We start from the raw sequence: 11,400 nt of genomic DNA on the forward strand, positions 1-11,400 counted from the left end.
TCCTTGTTACATACGTCCGTACTAAGCTGATGTTGGTTTTTGGACAGCCGCTGTTGTAAATTAATTGGCAACTAGTAATAAAAGATATCCCCTAGTGCATGGGATGTAAGCATGTGAGGTCATCTTTACTTTAGATATTACTGTAGAGAACAGCATTAGTATGAATGCTTAAAACCTAAGTCATTCATTGTATGTTGTAAAATAAGTGGGAACTAGTAATAAAAGAAACAAATTGGCAAAAAAAGTTCATGTTACTGTTATGATTCATGGATCCATTTTAGTTTTAGCAAACCTGGTTACCAGCTAAGCTACCATACCTCTTCTGGAAACACTGTGACTAGGCCAAATGACATTGTCAGGCTCCCTGCATGGAACCCAGCAGAAGCTAGTTAGACACTCAAGTTGGCTTGGTTAGATAAACATCTTTATTGCATATCAGAAAACGTCACATGATTGCCCTAAATCAACCTGAGAGTACAATCACTTCTTATACACTTTGCTATTTAAGGTGGTGTTTTCCCCATCTTTATGTTTGCATTCTGAGTATCTATTATACTAGATACTATTGTAGAGAACATCATTAGTATGAATGCAGTCATACTGGACTTTAAAACCTTATTATAACACCCTGGCCCAAATATGCTAAGACTGATCAGTACCACACTTAAATTTATCATGAAATGCTATATGTATCACAAGTACACTCCAGACTGATAAGCAGGTTTATGCCTTGATGTATGAGAGAGTTCAGTAAAAATGGAGCCTTGCAGCTTGGCTTGTGGGAAGGGAAGGGAAGGGAAGGGAAGGGAAGGGAAGGGAAGGGAAGGGAAGGGAAGGGAAGGGAAGGGAAGGGAAGGGAAGGGAAGGGGATATGCTGTATATTTGCAAAATTCGGCCTTTGAATTTTTCTCTGTGGACTTATGAAGAATATATCTGTCACCTTGACACATTACACTATTCTATCCTGTTAATAGGATGAAGAGAGACATGTCATCTTGGGATGAGCAGGGTGGCAGAAATATACCTATCAATAAAAAAACTGGAAAACATGATATTATGTTCTTATTTATAGACGTATTTTAAATACAGCATAGTAGAGATGTAACAAGATAGCAACATTTCTTTTCCAAAGTTCCACGTGACCTTTTTCTTTACTGTCTTTTTTAGTAATAAAAATCTCTATGACTCCAGGGCCTGACCTCAGTCCTTTTTGTTTTTTGTTTTTCTTTTCTTAATACATTTTATTAAAAGATTTTACAAACGTTTAAAAATCTTCTGGAGGAAGAAATAGTGACAGCACTGCAAAATCTGGAGCTGATGACCACAGTGAAGAACGAAGAGCTGGTGTGTTGACCAACACTTTGGAATGTCTCCAAAAAATGAGAGGATTGGAAATTGTCCTCATGCACTCTGAACAGTTAATGTCCCTGGAAGGATTTCAGCACTGGGAGACAACACAAATAGCGATCTTGCTTGCAACTGCAGTCAGTGCCTTTTAAAGGACACTACATTTGCAAACATTTTTCTAATTATGTTTGGAAATTGCTTGTTCCCTACTTATGAGCTATTAGAGGAGAAGAGATAATTAGCTGCATTTAAAACTTTTTTTTTTATACCATTGATCATTTCCAGAAATGCTACTGACATTTCTTCAAATCTAATCATAACATGTGAAAATACAACTCTACAACTTGATTATACTCTACCTACATGTGTTTAAGACAGAGATCAGTTGCTAACTCCATTCCATTTAATGCCTACACATTCCACTAGGTAAAAGAAGTAGAAAACCTTCTATTCTACTGATTTACTTAGTATAGATTTAAAAGTAAAGAAATACTGAAAATACTTTTGTGTATATCTTATCAAATCTTTTCTTTATTAGTTGTTCCTTGTTGTTTAACTCAGGCCTAAAAATGATTATGTAACATTTGGGGAAATATATGCAGCCCAGCACTGGAGGCCAAAATGGAGAAAACCTCCACAGCCACCATGTATTTCCCTTTGGTGCTCAGGTAGGATAGAACAAAGGAGAGCCACACACTGCAGAAGATCAGCATGCTGAACGTGAGACATTTGGCTTCATTGAAACTGCTGGGGAGCTTCCTGGAAAAAAATGCTACTGTAAAACTGGCAACCGCCAAAAAGCCCATGTAGCCCAGGACACAATAGAACATGGTAGCTGAGCCTTCATTGCACTGCAGGATGATTTCCTCAATTTCTGAATGGGTGTCAATGTCAGGAAATGGTGGAAATGTGAAGAGCCACACTGTACAGATGCCTGCTTGAATCAGGGAACAGGAAAGAACAATGGAGGTGGCCAGTCGTCTTCCCACCCATTTCCTCATCCTGGATCCTGGCTTGGTGGCCATGAAAGCCAGAACCACAGTGATGGTTTTTGCCAGCACAGGAGACACTGCCATGGAGAAGATGATGCCAAAACTAATTTGTCGAAGGAGGCATATTATATTGCCTGGTGCAACAAGGAACAGCAGTGAGCAAAGGAAGCAGAGAAGGAGAGAGATGAGTAGAATGTAGGTGAGATTTCTGTTATTGGCCTTGACGATGGGAGTATGGTGATACTTCAGAAATGTTGCCAGCACCCCAATTGTGCAGAGGGAAAAGAAAAGTGCCAGAATGACTAGACTTATTCCCATTGGTTCTTTATAGGACAAGGAAGATATTTTCTTGGGAAGACATGAATCTTGGTCCTTATTTGGATATTGATCTTCTGGGCATTCAGAACAAACCTGCATGTGTGGAATTTAAGTAGATATAAACAAACATGTATATAAAAAGCAGTATGATCATTCAATTATTGTTTTATTACATAGGTATTTGATATGCTGTTTACCTGAAAGCGAGGCTGGCACTGACCTTATCCATGTGGCTACTGATGCATTTGGTCATGAGGAAAATATATGTATATCTATATATTTGTGTGTGTGTGGGGGGGGGGGTAATTAAAGGACTGTCTTTTCATGTTCCTTATATATTACTCTGTGGTTTTAATTGTCCTTATTTACATATATATTTGATTTTGTTGTTGTATCATGTTTTTATGGGGTATAATCTTCCACAGGTTCCTCTAATCAGTATATTTAAAAATATATATCTATAGTGGAATTGTGTTGCTTGCAGTTCATTTATGTCTAATTTTGTTCATTGTTTAACAAACAAGTACCAATTTGGTGAAGAAAAAAGGAGGAAAGGAGATGCCTTTCCCCCTTACATCACTGTTGTCAAAATTGGCCACTTTAAGATATGTGGATTTCAACTCCCAGGATTCCCCAACACTGCCTTACATTATCCATATAGCAACCAATCTATTGGTTTCTCTACCATGTGGTATGGATTTGCTAGAGATAGCTTCCCTGTGGTCACATGAACAAAATTTGGGCACTTGGCAACTGGCACGTATGTAGGATAGCTGCAGTATGTAGGATAGATCCAGGGGCACATGATCGCCATTTGCAACCTTCCCAGCCAGCTTCCAAGAAGCAAAATCAATGGGGAACCACATGATTCACTTAACAACATGTGATTCACTTAAGAACCACAGTCATTTGCTTAAAAAGCACTGCAGAAAATGTTGTAAATTTGGGTGCAGTCACATGATGCTTCGCATAATGACTGCACCATTTAATGAAAAATTTTACAAACCTATTGACATAAGGACTACCTGTACATTAGTTTCCATACTTCCAAAATCAATGGAACTGCCTGCTATGTCCTTCACAACCATAAGATAAACTCAACTCATGATGCCTCTTACCTTTCTGGCTTGACATTTTCCCTTTCGGACATGGAAGGCAATCATAGCAACAAAACGGCTTCCCCTCCTGCTTTTTCCTGAAATAACCAGGGAGGCAACTCTCTGTACACACCGAAATAGGTAGGGTCTACCCAATAAATAAAATAAGAAAGAAAATATTAGCACTCAATCAAATATTTAGAAAAAAAAGTATTAAATCATGGTGGACTAAACTTTAGCAAATCAAGACTAATTCTAAGGATTTTTTCTTGTTCCTCATAATCCTAAACATCAAAACTATGCAATATTGGATTCTACTTGCTGATCAACAACTTGTATAAATAACCTGGGTTTTTTGGTTTTTTAAAGTTTTTTTCCTAATTTGGAAAATATTTTAGATTCAGACCAGACAGCAATGTTATGCTTACTTCAGTGGGACTCATCAACACTTCCAGATATTTAATCTCTTACTTCTGGATAATATAGAAATTATGAACAAAATTACTGAGTTCATGGTGATTTAGGTTACTTCAGGTCTTAGGTTCAATCAAATCAAAGAACTTTTCCAAACTTTGCATACTCTTAATCTTTATAGGAAGTATTGGAGAAGTAAAAAATAACATAGCTCTCATATATATATATATATATATATATATATATATATATATATATATTTCAGTATATCCTATACATCTAACTGAAGATGTAAAAAGTACTGAATATATAAAACTTTGCAAATTAATCTAGCATAACTTCAATCAATGGTAATAAGACTAAGAATAAATTAGATTATATAAAATTACAGTAGCCATTACAATAAAATATGTCTAAAAGTGTTCTATATAGCTCCATTTACTTTTTAAGATTATCACGTTTGCCATCTTTTATCATTTTTTTAATTGATTTTATCGCAATTTTGTTTATTGTGGTGAGCTACCCAGAATCATTGAGAACTGGGTGGGATACAAGTTTAATAAATTATTGTGATTATGATTATTGTATGCTTGGAAGCCCAATCATGTTTCATGAAATTAATTAGATCTCACTGCTTTTCAGAAATGTGCAATTCCTATACTGCTTACAATTATTCCCATTTCTAGAGCAATGCACGTCAATTGAAATAATAAACCTACAATATTATTTCCATTTCAAATGAAATATAGCTGATATCATTTAGATATCATCCCACTTTCAAGCAAAATTATCTACATTCAGAACCTACATGGTTGAAAGTGCTGTGCCAAGTGATGGCTTCGTCATGAATGGTGAATTTTTTTTCTTCAGCAGCCCAAGGATCCAGCTTCCCAACTTTCACTCTATTGAAGGATTGGTTTGGGAATGTGATCCAATTCTCAATATCCAGTCCTGTAACCAGTTCTCCATTTTGGTCAAAAGAAATTTCATCCCCAACATTGTTGTTGAATGAGACTCTTTTCAAAAAGAAATGAAGCTGAATATAGAAAGAATACACAGATATTTGTAAAAAAAATTGAGTACCATTAACATACAGAATCAGTTGATACCACATGGAACCCTTTGGTTTAAAACAATTTGCATGAAGATGCCTCTTAACTGTAATGTGCTGGTGTTCCTCCAGGTACTCTAACATTTAATTTGGTTATATGTCATTCTTGACCAAAATTATTATACAGCATCAATTCACTATGACGATATAAAAAGAAAATTAGCCCAATAAATCCATGCATCTTTGAATACTAAAAAATATACCATGTTAGGCAAAAAATATTTATTTAATACATGAATATAATAATGTGTTCACTATTCTTGGCAAGGAATGAAAGGAAAAAAAGTTCATTGCATGCTGTAATTAGAGATATAAACATCAGGGAGGATCTAATGAATTCAATTTTTCAACCAACTTTTAGAAATAAATGGCTGGAGATCAACAGAGGGGCTGAAAAATTGTATGTTTGATGATAATTCATGCTTTACTTGTCAGGATTTTCTCATGGGAAAGAAGTTCATCCCGTTATCTGTACAACAATATTATGGCTATATGAGTCATGTGACAAAGCTGTTATTGTTACTGTAACTTGTGACTGTGTGTTGTGCACATATACTGCTAATTACTGCCACCTATTGGCGTGTGTATGCTGGTTACCCAGTGGGGGGGCATGGAGTGCCAATATAACTGGAGAATTTTATGTTCTGCAGTTACAGTTGCAGTTGTAGTTGCAGCCACTATGTAGGTATGTAGATTTATGGATTATGTAGTTGTAACTAATAACCAAGTAGTGTACCTCTTCTCTGAGAGTTTTTGGCTAGAGACTTTGTTTTTGTAGATAAGTCTTGGATGCTGAATATATGAGAAGAAGTGTTTTTTCCTATATTTTGTATGCATCTTGTATTTTATGAAGTTTTGCATTTTTATCAATAAACAACCAGATAGTATATATTTTCTGGCTGAGTTTCTTTGGAGAACAAGATATGGACATTGCAGTGTGCAAACCTATCATGCTGGTGTACTTTTTCCCTGGGTAAAGGGTTTCTGGGAGCACTGCTGTACTCTGCTCAACAGGTTATGGGCCCAGAGCCCAGAGAACCCAGAACCAGAACCCAGAGTGCCCAGAGGTTCCAGGCATGAGGTTTCAGGAATGCTGTTCCAGGACTGTGCCCCGGACGGAGGCCAGGAGCGATGCAAGCCAGGACTGAAATTCCTGAGTGAAGGGTGATTTATGGATTTATTACCCTGCCTGTGAACGGTTTGTTTGAAGTTTGGATTTTTTCTCTGTGTCTAAGTGCCTGTTATAATCGTAAAACATGGCGGCGGCACCTATAGCGGCAGTGAGCCTTCCGTGTGAAAGATTGAATCCAAAGAATTACCAGACTTGGAGTATAAAGATGAAATATTTCTTCATGAAAGAGGGGCTTTGGCGTTTTGTAAACAACCCCGCTCCAATTGTGCCCACAGATGCTGAGCAAGTCCTGCTGGACCGTGCATATGGTAATTTAATATTGGGACTTGAGTCTTCAGAACTAGTGCATGTTCGTGATTTGGAAACTGCTAACGGATGCTGGGTGGCTTTGCGTAACATCTATGCAAGACAGACTTCAGCTGCCATCGTAAGTTTGTCAAAGCAGTTGTATAACCTTAAATTGGAGCAAGGAACTAATGTGATTGAGCACCTGCATAAGATGAAGACTTTGTTTGCTGAGCTGGCAGATCGTAATGTGCAGATTTCAGAGCAACAAAAGGCATGTATAATTCTTTCGAGCCTGGATGATTCATTTGAGATGCTTGTGGAAGCTGTCCAAGCTCTCCCACCTGCCAATCTGACCGTGGATTATCTGACCAACAGATTGCAGGAGACACAGTGCTTGAGGGAGTTACAGATAACATCAAAGAAGAAACTTGATGACGTAAAGCAGCGCCCTTCTACTGGCACAGAGACTGCGTGCATGGTGAGGAAATGCTTTCGTTGTCATTCTACCAAACATTTTCTAAAAGATTGTCCTGTGAAAAAGCAGCCTACTGAGAGTTCCAGAAGGTTCAACTGTCATGGAAAAGCACCTATCAAACAAAAACAAGCAACAGATTAACAAATGTTGGCATGTCTGTAGAAAACGGGGTAGCTGAACACAAGGTGGGCATTCTGAAAGTGTTAAAGGATAGTCTATTACAGGATGGACAGGTACCATCTCATTTTTGGGGTGAGGCAATGTTAACAGCAGTGTTTCTCATGAATAGACACTGGAATTCAGCTGTGAATGAAGTTCCTTATTTTTTGCTGTATGGTAAATATCCATGCTTGAAACATTTGTGTACGTTTGGTACTTTTGCTTATATACAAATTCCTCAGTCTCAAAGAAGAAAAAACCAACCAAAAACACAGCGTTTGAGATTTGTTGGTTATTCATATGAATCTAAAGGATATAGATTTTCATTGGGTGGTGGACGAGTGGTGATCTCTAGAAGTGTCAGATTTGAAAAGCCTTCCGAGTGGCAAAGGCTGCATGCAAATTCAGAGGTTTTCAATTTTCAAACTGGCTTCCGCTAAGACTTAAAAATCTAAATTGTCCATTCCATTATTTCAGGCTTGAATAAACTTACTTTGCTTATGTGCTCCTTGGTTTGGCATGTTGAACTCCCAGCAGTTACTCTGTATCTCAAAGAAGAGTTCTACCTGTTCCTGACATCCAAAGAGTCTGCCTTATCTTTTCTTCTCAGCTTAAAATTGAAATATAAAGGGAAAAGGAACAATGTGGGGGAGGACTTGCGAGAAATACTAATTTTTTTCTACTCCAGTGTAAATGAAAATTTCTTCAGTCTTCCCAAATCTGCAGTGTCATTTCTGTTACACAGTGATACAGTATGCCTCTAATACAAGGGTTTCATTTCCTTTTACTAAAACACATTGGTTTCCAACATTTCATACTTGAATACATGTTTGGAATGGAATATTTGTCAATTCTTATCTTAGAACAAATTTCTCTGTTTTCCATAAATACCCTTCTTGAAATTCTGCAATGATGTGCCTTGTCTCCAAGTACTATAGTGATTAAGGGATGAACTGGGAGGGGAAAGACCCAGGTTCCAGTTGACCCTCAGCATGGGAGTTCCCTGGGCAAATCTCGGCCACTCACTCTCTCTTAGCCCAACCTACCTAAACTATTAGTTGGAGAGAAATCTGGGAAATAAAATAATAATAATATAATATAATGATATGATGATATGATATGATATGATATGATATGATATGATATGATATGATATGATATGATATGATATGATATGATAATGAATATAATATACAAAACCAAAAACCTTATATTGTTTTTTGCTCATCACAATAGCAACTTGCATGGAAGGACTACAGGAATCCAAAGTTCCTGCCTAACAGGTAATGTTTAAAGCTTATTAATGGTTAATTTTTGAAACAGGGGTATCGTTAGATCAATTTCTGAAACTGAATTCACATTGCTTTATGCTTTAATAAATACATTTTCTTAAATACATTTCACAGAGAAAAGTATATTAAATTTAAAATTATCTTAAGGTTCTGCAATCCCCCCTATCTGAATATACACAGCAAAGTGTGGACAATTTATCATTAATGCATCCCCCCCCCTTAATTTAAGTAATACAGATTGCAGCTGTGTGCTTCCTTTATGGAGCACCAAGAAATAATAAATGATTTAAGAACCAGCATCTTATTGAGATTTTACATGAAAAAAACTGTGTCTGCATCTCTGCAGCTATTTGTGACTTATAACATGAATTGTTACAGCTGTAATCTAGAGTGATATAGTTATCATCATCATCATCATCATCACCACCACCATCATAATGTCTTACAGGAGTTCACCAACAATCAAACGATGGGGATCTTCTTCAAAGCTTTCTACATCTTTAGGCATGAAGATGAAGAAACTAATGCCACCAACGATTAGATCACCTGGTTGAAAATAATTATGAACAATTGGGACAGGATTTCTGATTCTGCATTTTATTATTTCAGCCTTGCAAACCATACGTGGCAATAGCAGGAACAGAAGACTCAATATAATCATATTAAACATTACTCTCAGCTGAAATTATTCTCTCATTTCCATATAATGCTTAATGGTTTTGAAGAATAGATTAGGTTGAACTGAACCTCTCTGTGTTCCTCACATGACTCTCATTCTGTTCTGAACCTCAAAATAAAACTGGTTCTGAGATACCATTTGGATAATGATCTTGCCTGCCCCTAAAAACAGTATTTTAAAACACACATGGAATATTTAAACTGTCCATCAACACTCAGTCCTCATTCTTTGTAGAAATAAATTGGCAACCAGGCCTTTTAGAAGCAGCAAAATTAATAATAGCCTTTTTGATAATTATAAGAGGGAGACAAAATTACAAGCTTTAAAGTTCAATTTCTCCATAGAATTAAGAATGTGGTTTTCATTTCCAAACACACTACCTCCATTAATGAAACAACAAGGATAGAATGAGTCTCCCAGTCACCAAATAATGAAGGAAAAGTTTTTGAGAAGAGAAGAAGTGAGATTACAGCAAAGAATGAGGGGTCCATGTTTGATTCTAAAGCTAGGCCAAAATGCAAAAGCAAAACTTGTTTCAGAATATGTGCAAGACAAACAAAACCCTTAGATGCATCTCCTTAAAAACTTCCATCTTTTTCCAGGATCATGAAGTTGCCTCCCTAAGCAGCAGTGTTAGGCTATGAAAAGTTAATTTTGGTTTAAAGAATTGCTTGCCCAGTACCACATGTGGTACTACTTTCCATAGTATTATTATGTAAGTAGTACGGAAAGTTAAAGTTTCTGCCTTAAGTTCTTTGTATTATCAGTGTTCATACAAAGACGAACTTAAAGAAGGAAAAATATGATGCCGGAAGATGAGCCCCTCAGGTCGGAAGGTGTCCAATATGCTACTGGGGAAGAGTGGAGGGCAATTCCAAGTAGCTCCAGAAAGAGTGAAGCAGCTGGGCCAAAGCCGAAAGGACGTTCAGCTGTGGATGTATCTGGAAGCGAAAAGAAGGTCCGATGCTGTAAAGAACAATATTGTATAGGTACCTGGAATGTAAGATCTATGAACCAAGGCAAGCTGGATGTGGTCAAACATGAGATGACAAGATTGAACGTCGACATCTTGGGAATCAGCGAATTGAAATGGACAGGAATGGGTGAATTTAATTCAGGTGACAATTATATCTACTACTGTGGCCAAGAAACCCTTAGAAGAAATGGAGTTGCACTCATAGTCAATAAGAGAGTGGGAAAGGCAGTAATGGGGTACAACCTCAAAAACGACAGAATGATCTCAGTGCATATCCAAGGCAAACCATTCAATATCACAGTCATCCAAGTCTATGCCCCAACCACTGATGCTGAAGAAGCTGAAGTTGACCGCTTCTATGAAGACCTACAACACCTTCTAGAACTAGCACCAAAAAAAGATGTCCTTTTCATCATAGGGGATTGGAATGCTAAAGTCGGAAGTCAAGGAGTAATCGGAATAACAGGCAAGTTTGGCCTTGGAGTACAAAATGAGGCAGGGCAAAGGCTAATAGAGTTCTGTCAAGAGAACAAGCTAGTCATAGCAAACACTCTTTTCCAACAACACAAGAGACGACTCTACACATGGACATCACCAGATGGTCAATACCGAAACCAGATTGATTATATACTTTTCAGCCAAAGATGGAGAAGCTCTATACAGACAGCAAAAACAAGACCAGGAGCTGACTGTGGCTCAGATCATGAGCTTCTTACTACAAAATTTAGGCTTAAATTGAAAAATGTAGGGAAAACCACTAGACCACTCAAGTATGACTTAGATCATATTCCTTGTGAGTACACAGTGAAGGTGATGAATAGATTTAGAGGATTAGATTTGGTAGACAGAGTGCCTGAAGAACTATGGACGGAGGTCCGTAACATTGTATAGGAGGCAGCAACTAAAACCATCCCAAAGAAAAAGAAATGCAAGAAAGCAAAATAGCTGTCTGATGAGGCTTTACAAATAGCTGTGGAAAGAAGGAATGCGAAAAGCAAGGGTGAAAGGGAAAGATATAAGCAACTGAATGCAGATTTCCAGAGAATAGCAAGGAGAGATAAGAAGGCCTTCTTAAATGAACAATGCAAAGAAATCGAGGAAAACAATAGAATGGGGAAGA

At 37.3% G+C, this 11,400-nt stretch overlaps 1 pseudogene; it reads right to left on the reverse strand.

The window, feature by feature from the left end:
• Positions 1–1,822: 1,822 nt before the first annotated feature.
• LOC112542883 (vomeronasal type-2 receptor 26-like) lies at positions 1,823–7,176 on the reverse strand (annotated as a pseudogene).
• Between the last annotated feature and the right edge of the window lie 4,224 nt (positions 7,177–11,400).

Source organism: Python bivittatus, unplaced genomic scaffold, assembly GCF_059951505.1.
Source record: "Python bivittatus isolate LINGU-HERP-01145 unplaced genomic scaffold, Pbiv_v1 ctg000440_np1212, whole genome shotgun sequence".
NCBI classification, from domain to species: Eukaryota; Metazoa; Chordata; class Lepidosauria; order Squamata; family Pythonidae; genus Python; species Python bivittatus.